We start from the raw sequence: 14,127 nt of genomic DNA on the forward strand, positions 1-14,127 counted from the left end.
AGAGAAATTAGGAAAGATTCCTGTTTGTGCTTCAAAACATTTCTGTATTATTTAACATTTTTATGTAATTATATTCATATATTGCTTGTATAAAATTGAAAGAAGAAATTACCACTACTTTTAGATGATATAACTTTATTCTTAGAAAATTAAAAAAAAATCAACTGGAAATATACTACGAGCACTAAAAGAATTCAATAAGGTAACAGAGTAGAAAATTAACATACAGAAATCAATAAATTTCTTAAGTAGCAAAAACAAGTCAAGAAATGTAATATATTGTGGGGGGAGGCCATTTCTATTTGTAGCAATAAAGATATAATACCTAGGGGGAAAATAACAAAAACTATGTAACTCTTATGTGAAGCAACATTTTAGGACCTAAGAAGACTTAAATTTATAAAAAGGTATTCTTGAGTGGACAATTCAATGTCATAAAGATATTCATTCTTAATTTAGAAACTAAATCTATGGTTTAGATGTGGTTTCCCCCAAAGAGTCATTTGCTAAAGGCTTGGTCTTCAGTATGGCAGTAATGAGGTGATGGAGACTAATAGGTGGGGCCTAGGGGGAGATGGTGGTCCTGAGCCTCATGCACTTGGTCTCTTTTCATGCAACATACACAGCCTTTTCCTTTTATACTTCTCTTTCATTTTATTGGCATCAGATATTCCGTCATAGCAACACAAAACAGAATAATACATTAAAAAGAGTTATTCTACCAGGTGCAGCGGCACACGCCTGTAATCTCATCAGCTCAGGAGGCCGAGGCAGGAGGATTGCAAGGTTAAAGCCAGCCTCAGCAAAAGTGAGGTGCTAAGCAACTCAGTGAGACCCTGTTCTCTATATAAAATACAAAATAGGGCTGGGGATGTGGCTCAGTGGTTCAGTGTCCCTGAGTTCAATTCCTGGTAAAAACAAAAACAAAAACAAAAAACTACACTGAGGTTTCATCTCACACGTTAGTATGACAGCCATCAAGACCAAATAATAAATGCTGGAACAAATGTGCAGAAAAAGAAACACTTTTATACTGTTGGTGGGATTGTAAATTAGTATAACCATTATGGAAATAAGTATGGAGGTTTTATGAAAGACTAGGCATGGAATCACTGTATGACCAGCTGTACCACTCCTCAGTATTTATTTTACTTTGAAGAATTAGTCATACTACAGTGATATATGCATGCCCATGGATAAGCAGCACAATTCAAAATAGCCATAAAATCTTGTACTTATTAAAATGACAAAAATAAACAAAATTAAAATACAACTGATTAATGGGAAACTTATTTATAATTCATATTAGAAACAATGTTACTTATTTTCTTGCTATACAAAGAATTTCTAGAAAAATGATAATAAGGTCTGCATCTTAGTAAAAAAAATGATAAGTAGACTTTTTACAGAAAGCAAAATGCCAATAATCTATAAGTGAAAAAGCACAAAGCTTTATTCATATTAATAAAAATACAAATTGCAACATACTGAAATATTACTTTCCCCTTGTCATATTAGAAACAATTCCAACAATTGAACAACACATTTTGTTGGTGAAGCTACAAGGAAATGGCATTTTCTTTCTTTTTTTCGGTTCGTGTCTTGTTATTTTTAGATATGACAGAGGATGTATTTTGACAGGTTATACATACATGGAGTTCAACCCTTTCCAATTAGGATCCCATTTTTGTGATTGTACATGATGTGGAGTTATACTGGTTGTGTATTCATATATGAGCATAGGAAATTTATTTCCAATTCATTCTACTGTTTTTCTTATTCCCATTCCTCCCTTCACTTCATTCCCCTTTGTCTAATCCAATAAACTTCTATACTTCCCCTCCCTATCGTCCCTTGTCATGGGTTAGCAAGAGCGTATCAGAGAGAACATTTGGCCATTGGGTTTTTGGGATTGGCTTATTTGGCTTAGCATGATATTCCCAGTTCCATCTATTTATCAGTAAATGCCATAATTTCATTGTTCTTTATGGCTCATAATATCCCATTGTATATATGTACCACATTTTCTTTATCCATTCATCTGTTGAAGGGCACTTAGATTGGTTTCATAGCTTGGCTATTGTGAATTGAGCTGCTACAAACATCAATGTGCCTGAGTCACTGTAGTATACTGATTTTTAAGGTTTTGGGGGTATAAGCTATGGAGTTGGATAACTAGGTCAAATGGTGGTTCTGGAAATGGCATTTTGTTGAAAGTTGTGTATGAATTATGAATTTGTTTGGGCCATCAGAGGGCAGTGGGTTGGTTTTTCTGAGAATTCCTGTTGTGAATCCACCAGTTACAGATTGCTTAGATTAAAGCTAACACCACACCATAGACCTACATTCAAATGCAGCCCCTAAGGTAGGAGTAACCTCTCTAGCCCCCCAAAACACATTTTTTCCCCATCTTTATCCTGTTTTCCTTGAGAAGCCTGCCACACTGAAAACTTTTGGTGTATTTCCCCTTAAACAAAGGATTTGGGCCTTTTTCCTTGTTCAATTCTAGTTCCTATCAGGGCTGGAAGACCCACCAGGCCTCAGCTTTTAAAACTATTTTCTGCCTCTTGTTTTTTGTTCCTTATTGATTGTTTTCAGACTTTTAATTTTTTCAGCCAGTTCATACCTCCAAGCAAGAATTAGCTCTCTGGGTGCTGGTGATCCAACAGCATTTTCATTCAATGCTGGTAGAGCACAAACTGCTCCAGTGAAGCAATGCTCAGTAACCATCCACACCGCAAATACGCTCTTTGTTTGATTCATCCATTTTCTGAGAATTAATCTGGATCATATATCTGCATACATGGAAATAATGTCAGTGTTATCCACTATAACACAGTTTACAATACAAAAGAATTTTTCTGATGGTATCAATAATTATCATAAAAAATAACCTCAAACTGGGGGGGAAAACCAACACATCAATCATGCTTGGTAAAATCAATCATGTTACAGGGCTCCTGTAGCCCACTATGGGGCAACTTGACTGCACAGCCCATGCTCTTGTGCTTCAGTGTCTAGCACTGGTCCCCTGCAGAGCTGACCTTGAGGGTACCAGGCTAGACTCCCTGCGCTGCCCTCAGGAGAAGCAGCCGATTTTGGAACAGGAGACACACATTTTCTCTGCACTGAGAGCCCACGGTGTGCAGGGGTCTGGAGGAAGCGCCGGAACAGTGGCACAGGCACTGGACAAACTGGGGCCTTTTGATGGACTTCTTGGCTTCAGCCAGGCTGCCCTTGTGTGCGTACTGGGTCAGGTGGGTGATCCTTGTTTCCCCTTGCCCTGATTTTTCATCCTTGTTTCTGGTTTCTGTTCCTGGGGCCTTGGCCTCAAGGAACCCATCCTGTGGAGCACCTTAGTGTCAGGGGTTAGAAGGAAATTCTCCTTCAAAGAATAGCCTGACATTTACAAAAAACAGCCCCCTGGGAGACATCCTGTAGCTACCTATCTCCCTGGAACATCCTGCGGTTATCAGGATCATCAGACATCTTGCAGCTGGCAGTTTTACCACCCACATCCAGCAATTGCTGATTAGAGAGCTTCCCCATCCCCAGCATATAAATACCCCTGTGTGAACAATAAAAGTTTGCAGCTTGATCAGAACTCCTGTCTTGCTGTCATCCTTCGTGTCTCTTGTCCCTTCATTCCTCCCCACCTAGGTTCGTGGCCCTCATTGATGTGTCCTGCTGGTCGGGACACCTTAGCCTTATGTTTTTGGGAACACTGGTTGTGTCATACCCTCTGAGGATCTGGCTAGCCTGAAGCCATCCCTCACCCACTCTGGTGGCCACTTCATTCCAGCAGCTGCATCCAGTGGCAGGACTTCCTTAAATTCTTGGACCAGTTTGCAGAGTGAAAAATCAAGGAACACCTTTGCCCTTACATTTCCCACCCACCCTTAGGGCAACTTCTGTAATCTATCCCTCCACATGTTTTTTTTCCCATTCTGGGACCTGCACTGTTGGGCTAAGATGCTCCTCACCACTAGCACTTAAAGTGTTTCCAGGACTCCATATGAGGCCTGCCCTGCACTAAAGACAAGGGGAGTAGGACACCTTAAAAGACTCAAGTCTAGAAAGACCTGGATGAGAGGATAACCTGGGGAAAGCAGGACAAACTATGACTGCCACACATAAAGTGGTGGTTTGAATTAAAAAAGAAATGAAATCAAGTTACATTTTTATAATGGATTTCTGGGTGGAGGAGAGTGACAGAAAGTGATTGATATATCATTGTTTTTAAAAATAAGGGCACGTAACAGTGAATATGGCATACTCCTTTTTGTGAGAATATGTATATGATTATTTGTTTATATTGGTATAAAGATACTCTGGAAGGAGACAATAGACCATTAAAGGGATCACTAGGTTCAAATGAAGATAGAGGCCGGAGATACAATATAACTAATCTTTATAACACCATGTGGTATTAATCCACAGTAGATTGGCAATATTTGATTCTTTATGACAAATAAAAATGAATTTCTAATATCAATGTCACTTTACCAATTTTCAATGCACGTGAATATGTTGGCAAACATGAGAGAAGCTGGGGTTATTGGGATGTTGTAATCTGATCAATTTACCAAATTAAATTTCAGAAAGATGTCATTTGAGGTGTTGGTAATTTCCTTTTATGCCATTCTGTGAATCCATTAGCTTTCTTTTTTTACCTTGGCTAATTGGAACTCAAACATGTATTGCTGTTTAATAGTCATTATGCTTTCTCTCACTTTTTTCTTTTTAAATTCACAGTTTAAGAAAATCCTATAGTATTGTGCTATTTATAAACAGTTTGGTATAAAAATAATTATATCTGGTATAACTAATGATCTTGGCAATCTAGGGTAATGGAAGACCTAAATAATTTAGTAGTGACATGTACCTTAAAAAATTAAAGCAAAGTTCACAGAGTAACATTAGAGGTACAAAAAGTCCAGGTATGGTGAGGAAAGCCTATAATTGCCACCACTCAGGAGGCTAAGCAAGAGGATCTCAAGTTCAAGGCCATCCTGAGCAACTTAATGAATCTGTCTCAAAATTTAAAAAATAAAAATAAAGAGGACAGGGATGTAGTTCAGTGGAGCACTTGCCCAGCATGCGTGAGGCCTTGGCTTTGATGGGCAGTGCTGCAAAAACAAAAGAGGAAAAGAGAGATATAGAAGAACACTGAATACATTGTAATCAAATAGTCAAATTGGTGGGCTTCTGAAGATTCTCCCTAGTGGCTGGGGTAAGGACATAAGACATAAGAGACAAACTATTAAGAAAAATTTGGAGGACCAAGTGAAGAACATGGATTAGACACACACACAAATGCAGGATGGACCTCAGACTTGGGGCTGGAGAGACACATGATCTCATCCAAGATTTTTCAAGTTTTTCTGCACCGTGAGTATTTTCTCAAAATGACATCTTAAGCAGAATTGGGGTGGTGCCTCTTTCAGAAACAGGGGTAAGTCTGGTTCACTACAGCTCTGAGAAATACTTCCCTCTCTCTAGGCACATGATCACTCACTTCTATCTTAGCTCACAAAATCTCCTTTCCTCAGTAAGTGTGATGCTCTGATTATACCATTTGTTGCAACCCTGATCATATCCTAGTAGTCTCTAGGTAGACACTGTCCCCTTGCCTCATGCCTCCAGTTGTCATCTTGTCCAGGTAGACTAGTTCACTTTGGGGTGCCAGTAGGAGGATAAGAACTAGTGAGTGATATTTTTTACTCTCCCAGGCTTTCTTGAATGATAATGAAATCAAGAAGGGACCAGGAAAAGAAGGGGGAGCAATTAAAAAAACAACAGTTCTGAAGACTAAGTAGAAGTTCACTTTAACTGAAACATTCTGGGAAGAGATTGTCTGCTTCCTACCCGGGGCTGGGATCATGACTCAGCTGCATATCACTTGTCTAGCACGTGTGAGGCCCTGGGTTCGATCCTTAGCACAACATAAAAATAAAATAAATACAATAAAGATATTGTTTCCAGTTACAACTAAAAGAATATTTTTAAAAAAGTTTCAAAACCCTATGAAGTACAAATTTTGACCAAGATGATAGAAAATCACTAAATTTAAATGTAGATAAGATACAGGAATAAATTTTATTATAATAGGAAGTACAAAAGGAATAAATGTAACCATCATCACTTGAAGGACCTTTTACATAGCTGAAAACAAACATTTTTGAGAGGAAGAGAAGGAATATACGCTTCCTGAATCCTTGAATGGAACTTGCCAGCCAGAAGATGTCTGATGAAGGCAGAGGGTATACAGAACATGAGAAGAACACTAAACTTACAGATCAGCAAGATTCTGCAGTTCACGTTGGCTGACCTGGCTTGTCATTCCCGTGCCTTCTAGCTCAGGAAGTTGGCTCAACATTATTTTTAAGAGTTGAGAAAGAAAGCATAAACTTTCTTATTAAAGGGCCAGATTGTTTAACTATGATAGAAGAGATTTGAGCTGAATTTAAAATAACTAGATCTTCCTTAAACTGATTTGCTCTGGTTCACCTTTTCTTTGTTATCCATGTGTTGAAGTCATTTTTCTCCCAGGAAAGTACCAAGGTACTTGCCCTGAGAAACAAAGACATTGATACCTGCAAAACTTTGAATAAAGATCATTGAAAACTACTTACTGCAGGATGACAACTGTCCCTTAAATGAGAACAGATCCTATTATAAATTGGTCTTTTGGGCTGGCTTACTGTTTATGACTGCATGAGAATAAAAACAGTGAAAACCTACTTGATTGTTTGCTTTTAATTTTCAATGTGTAATTAATGACAAGACCTATAGAAGTTGAGAGACTCTTAAAAGCTAGCAACACAAAATTAGTTGAGGAAAGTCTTAGGCATTTGCAGTAAAATGTTACCTTATAGGAATCCACAATTTTAATATTTCACATATGATCACTGCTGCAGAGTGCACCTGTTTGTACCTCAAAAACCATTCAAGCCCAATTTCTGATTTTTAAAATAACAAATGTAACAATCCCCTAGGTGTACCTTTCATTAAAAAGAAGAGAAAAATTAAGGTTAACTGTGTCCTTGGAACAATAACAGAGAGAACACCATAAACTTTTCTTTTGGTACCTTAAAATCCTATGCCCCATATTGCTTGGAGGAAATAGGAAGGCTTGAGAGTTCTCAGACTCATTTCAAAGAGAAAGTTATTAAGCACAAGGACACCCAAAGGCTTTGGCCAACATCTGCTATAGGATGCAGCTGATCCATTATGGTGAATTAAGATTCCATAGCTAGGTAGGAAAAGCAAAGAAGTCAATTTCTGAAAGCAGTCTTATCTGTGGAATGATTCATTCCAGTTTACTGATTAACTGGAAGTCCTCAGCAGCATTAGGGGTGAACTAATGTCCCTCTCAAGAAAACACTGTTCTATCCTGCGTTATCTCACTGTCAGGGGCCGTTACAGGGTTTGTGAGGTTTGAAGTTGATACAATTTGAGTAGAACTCTAAGAAGAAAAGAACAAAATTAGTATTTGTTAGAAAATTGGATTACTTTGAGAAATTACAATAAATTGCAAGCTTTTAAAAGCAGACAAAAACAGACATCACAGAATCATTGGAAACAACATAATGTTTTTATTACTTGTCTGACACATATTACTCTTTCCTTCCTACAGTATCTTTTGGCTGCATAACCTTCGAAAACTTTTTCATCTGGATAATTCTGTAATATATTGTCTCTAAAGAGGTAATAGAAACAAAATCCACTCTAAAATTTGGCTGATCAAATTTGGGTTGTAGTACTGATTGTTTTGTAAAAACATTCATTTTCACAACTTGTTACTGGTAATGAGATGAGCTATGTTAGGATGCATAAAACATGACTTCACATCAAGTTGGATTTCAGTTGACAGTACTTCTACAAGTTTCATGCTCTCTAGTAAAGCAATTTCGACAAATTTCACACAATTTCTATCAAAAAAGAAAAAGTGATCATGCATCAATAATTACTTATGATTCATTATTGCATGTATTCTTACAGAACAAATTCCAGTTTGTCTAGGTATTAATGAGAAATTAATTTACCTCCTGATATTTTACATAACTGAGGGTTGAAAGACTATTCCATAAGCTGTTTGACTTCATACATTTCAAACATTACTTCATCATTAGTTATATACTTCAATGTCAGCTGTTTATGTCAATATAAAATCTAGCCCTAAATCTTTTTAACATGATTTCAGGAAGTTGGAATGGTGGACAGGATTATTCCAAGAAGCCATGCTATATAATACCAGAACATATAGGAATAACTCTACATGGACATTTCTATCACTCATGTACATAGATTTCATAGAAATATACATTCCAAACTCAGCATCCCTATTTGGAGCCTCAAAATGCTTGTGGTTACTTCAAACACTGGGGAGTGACACAGAAAAATTTGGAGTGTTAAGTGGGAGCAGTCTTAATCAACTGCAGTCAAAATATCTGATTTTGCATATTTTATGGAAACATGTAAATATATATTTGCATTACTAGAATCTCTCACCAAACATCTATGCAATGATGGACTCTGAAGCTGAAGTTTAATTCATTTCATGGTAAATGCACCATCATCTGCTCAGATCTTACTTCTTTGTTTCTGTGAAAATAGGCCTGAGTAACTGTCCCTTCTTCTATTTAAGGATATCACTTACTGTATTGAATACCATCCAGCTGTGCATATTTAGAAATCTCACATAACCCATCTGCCCATGGCCTGTTTCTTGTGTACCCATGCTTTCACTCTCTCTGGGATGGTCTCATTATCTTAACTTTTGTTTCTCTAAAGAGTAAATCTATGTAATAAAAAGTCAGGCAGTAAAACTAAACTTATTTTGTGAAAGAGTGGCCTCCTACATTACTGTTTCTTTCTGATTCCCAGAGGCAAATCCTGCAATCCCTCAAATCTTCCCTTTAGAACTTACCTTTCTCTTTCCAAACTCCAAATTTATGATCTGGCTATTTCTTGATTTTTAATTTAATTTCTTCTTTTTCGTCAGCTTTTTTTTTTGGGGGGGGGGTGGTTTAGACATAAATCCAAGAAAAGGTTAAATAAGAGTATGAAACCACAACTTTTGGCTATGGTGATGTTCAGTATTTATAATAATGTTAAGGTAGTACTGTTCCCAGCTGAGCTACATGAATGCTTCCATTGCATTTAATCTCTGTTTAACCCTTTTAGTTTGCTGGAGTTAGCAAATGCTTTTGCCTATGTATTTGCTTAGTATTTTCTTATTAGCAGTCATTAAGTTTCTACAAACTCTCTGCCAGGCTCTCTTAAATATCTGCAAAAACACTGTTTGGAAAATCAGGTTCATAAGAACAGATAAAGTTTATTGAAATGGTAAGTATGTGGGAAAATAGAATATATTTTTTCATTAATTTTTAATTTTTAAAAAGATACTACATCAACCTGATGTTTTATGTCTTCTAATTTAAGTAGAAATACAGTATCTGATGAGAAAAGCACAAAGGATGGAGAAGAGATAAATGAAGTTGAAAGTTGTGTATTTGAAAAGTTGTTTATTTGAAATATAATGCAACATTAATTAAAGTGGACCATAATTCTTTTCTGTTAAGGACATACTGTAGTATTTAGAAAAGCCATTAAAATTCCAAAAGATATATCACACAAAAAAAGAGGAAACAATATGAAAAATATTAAAAAAAAAAAAAAAAAAGACACTTAAGACCAGGAAAGGAGCAAGGAAAGAATGAAAAACTGAAGGGAAATAGGAAAGAAAAAAAAAAAAAAGATACTAGGTGAGAATTTAAACACATCATTAATATATGTAATATATTTACAGTGTATGCACACCAATTAAAAAGTAGAGCTTGTTAGACTGGATACTGGATAAAGAAGTAAGATCCACATATTGTTGTCTATAAAGATGCATTATAGATATAAAAACACCAGTAATTTGAAAGTGAATTGGGGTAAGGAGGATGTATACTATGTGACTATAAGATTTAAAGGCTAACATTAACCCAAAGCTCCAACAAAACCCAGAAATGAATCATTACAAATCATATAGACTCAGCCCCACTTTAGTGTATGACCACAACAGAGCATATACTTTTTTGGAAGGAAATATCATTCACTTGAGTTTCTACTTCTTTTTTAATTCATATGTGGTATAAAATAAAACATTATAAGAAAACTTAAGAAGGAAGAGAATGTGACCCACATTCAAGAACAGAAATAGTCAATAACTGTGCGCGGTGTACTGAAATCCCAGTGGCTCAGGAGGCTGAGACAGGGGGATTGGGAGTTCAAAGCCAGCCTCAGCAATGTGGCTAGGCACAAAGCAATTCAGTGAGATCCTGTCTCTAAATAAAATACAAAATATGGCTGGGGGATGTGGCTCAGTGGTTGAGTGCTCCTGAGTTCAATCCCTGGCACCTCCCCCCTCAAAAAAACCAAAAAGCCAGAAATAGTCAATAGAATCAGATTTAGTAATGGACCAGAAATTATAACTAAAATCCTCAAGAATGTAGTGGGAAGATAAACAATATGCTTAAAAAGAATAAGAAATTTCAATTGAAAATGAAATATTCAATGAAAATTTGGAAAACGAAAACTACAATATATAAGGTGAAATTAGCAGCAAACTAACTGAACTTTATTTAGGAAACAATCCATAAATTCTTATTTATTTATTTATTTATTTATTTTGGGGGGGTGCTGGAGATAGAACCTAGGGATTTGTGTATACAAAGCAAGCATTCTACCAAGTTATATCACCAGCTCAAGAATCCATGAACTTTTTGAAACAGGTCAACAGACAATATACTAAAAAAGAGGATAAAAAGAAAAAACAAGACAGAGCATCTGAGATATGTGACGCAATACCAAATTACCTAACACATACATAATTGAAGTCACAGAAGGAAAGAAGAGAGCAAATAGGAAAGGAAAAATATTTAAATAAATAATGTCTAGGAATTTTTTCAAAATTGATGAAAGACATCAACTTATACATCCAAAAATTTTAAGAATCTCCAAGGAGGATTAATTCAGACAAAAACATACCTAGAGACAAATTGCTGAAATGCAAAAATTAAAAAACAAACTTTTAAAGCAACCAAAGTGCAGGGCCGTGGGTTAGGACATATATTAAACACAGGGGAATAATACAAATCATAAAAAACAACAGTGGCCAAGACACAATGAACAACATGGTTAAAGTGCTGAAAAATAAAAAAACAAAAACATCAATTTAGTATTTTACTTCAGTGAAACAGTCATTCGAAAATAAAGGAGAAACAATGACATTTTCAGAGAAAGAATAGCTGAATTTTTCTCCATCATTATTATATTAGAAGAAATGCTAATAGAAGTTCTTTAGGCAAACTGGAAATTATACTACATGGAAATAGAGATCTGAGGAGGAAAAAAACAAAGAACATTAGAAAGCGCAAATACCTGGGTAAATGCAAATAATTTTTTTTTTTTGGTAAAAAAAATTCTCTATCCATATAAATATATGTAATATTTTAAATGTATTTAAAATAATATTGCCTGTTTAAAATAAAGAAAAATATAAGTACTATGGAGTTAGTAGCATGAATAGAAGGAAATTATTAAAAAAAAGCACATAACGTGGAATGGAATACTACTATGTGTGAAACATTAGGATATTAGTTGAAGGTAGATGTGATAAAGACAAATAGTTTGTCCATTCAAAAACAGATAAAATTATAACAAAAATTTCAATATGAAAGATAAAACAGGACATTAAAGTAGGATTCACTCATTATTTAGTCTGGAAAAGAAGAGAAGAAAAAGAATGGATCAGATAAATAAAAAGCAGATATCAAGAGGGAAGAATTGAACCCAAGCTTATCTATAATCGCATTAATTAGAAATGTGCTAAATACCCCAAGTAAAATGTAGATTTTCACAATGGATAAGAAGCAAGATTCAAGTTATATGCTATTTGTAAGAAACACACTTTAAATATAAAGATAGAGGCAGACAGAAAATAAAAGGATGGGAAAAGATACATTTGAAAACAATACAAAACAGATGGGAGTACATAAATCATTAGTGACTTCAAAATGAGTATCATCATAAAGATTTTATGATGATAAATGGATCAACTTATCAAAACATAACCCTATGTGTGCCCTTAATAAAAAAGAGGATAAAAAGAAATAACAGAATTTCAAAATAAAAAAATAACAGAATTTAATAACAGAATTTTAAAATAAAAAATAAAAATAAAGGAACAAGCAGACCAAAGCATAAAGTTGAAAATTTTAACATTTTCAGCAATTGCTAGAAAGTAGACAACTATGAATAACCATATAGAAGATTTAAACAGCACTATCAATCAGCTCTACTTGTCATTTATGTCATGAAACAACTGCAGAAAACATGTTCAAATACATGTAGAACTTTCACCAAGACAGACCAGGTTCTGTGCCATAAAGGAAGTATAACTAAATGTTAACTGACTGGAAAGAGACATATATTATGTATATTCTCTGAACACCATGGATTTAAAGAAGAAATAGATAAAAATGTGATACCTAGAAAAATCCTCCCAAATATAGAAAGTAAATCCATAGGCCAAATGAAAATACAAGGAATATCAGAAAATATTTCCAACTGGTGATAATGAACATACAACAGACAAAATATTGTGGAATGTAATTAAGATAGTGGTTTGAGAAACAATGCCTTCACATGTTTATCGGAAATGGAGAAATTTCAAAATTGATGATCTAAGAAGGTAGGAAATGAAGAATATATAAAAACAATAAGCAAAAACAACGAAAAACAACAGAAACATCAGTGAAACAGAAAATGATTCAACAACAGAGGAAATCCACACTTTTTTTTTTTTTAAATAAGCACCTAGCAAGATTTGGCACTGTCAATTAATGACTATTCCTCTAATCTGTCAGAGCCAGGTAAGAGAAAGGAGTAGATGTCTTTATGTTTGTTTTATTTTGCCATCATTGTATCCCCAGCATCTCGTACCAAATAAAGGCTCAATTTTTGCAACTGTAACTAACAAGAAACGTCAGTTTATTCTGCTTAAAACCTTTCGGCCCAAGAGGAATGGATCAGATCAAGAGACTGATGTGCTAACTATGCTATGTGCATTTATGAATGAGAAAATAAACCCCACTATTATGTACAATAAGGCACTAATTTTTTTAAAAGTCTCATGCACTAAATTCTCTCACACACATGAAAATAGCAGAATTTAGTTATTATTCATTATATAGAAAATATCTTTTTTAAAATAAGAAGAATCTACATTTTCCTAGCATTGCTTTTCACTTCACTTACAAATGATTAAGAATCTCATCAGTAATGGTGGTCTGCAGGACAGTAAAGTACAAATTGGCAAATCAACTACAAATCAACCAAATGAACTGTAAGATTACCTTCCCCAGGCTGGGTAGTGGTTGGTCTAATGTATTGTTCTTGATTTTAACACCTTGACTACTCTGGATAGCTTTAAAAAAAATAGTTTATTGACTGTCTCAGAGAACACATTTTAAAAATATTCAATCTTTTCTTATTAGTAATGTAATACACATTTATTTTCTAAAAAGCTCAGAAAACATAATATGTAGCAAAAATGATTCCCAATATGTAATCTGAAGACAAAATCTATTATCAGTTTTTTCCTTATATTTCCCTCAAGCATATTTTTATTAAATATTGGTACATAATAGTATGGTTTTTCCTTTTACTTTATGTACTATTCATTTTTTTTCCCTGCCACTATAATTTTGTAAGGTATTTTCCCTCTTGTAGAATCCATATATCTCAAGACCATTCCAAGCCTTTCCTATTTTATTTTCTGCCTATGGAATACTAGATTGAGAAGAATGGTTTCTGCTAGTGATGTACCTTGTAAATTGTCTTTTGATTTTCCTGTTACAAACTAATGTCAAATTCTAAGTTCTATTTGTTTCTTCTCAGAATTATACATAATGACCTCCTTTTCCACATGTATATTGCTTATTTATTAAAAGTATGTTTAATAGATTAAAACTTCTATAATAATTTCAGATAATAAACATATTATCAAGTTCCCTGTGTTTTGGTCCTGTTTTATTTTACTTTGAGGTATTGAGAATTGAACCAGGGCCTCCT

The sequence above is a fragment of the Marmota monax genome, unplaced genomic scaffold, assembly GCF_021218885.2.
Source record: "Marmota monax isolate L192 unplaced genomic scaffold, Marmota_monax_Labrador192_F-V1.1 WCK01_AAM20220418_F8-fsc00034, whole genome shotgun sequence".
NCBI lineage: Eukaryota > Metazoa > Chordata > Mammalia > Rodentia > Sciuridae > Marmota > Marmota monax.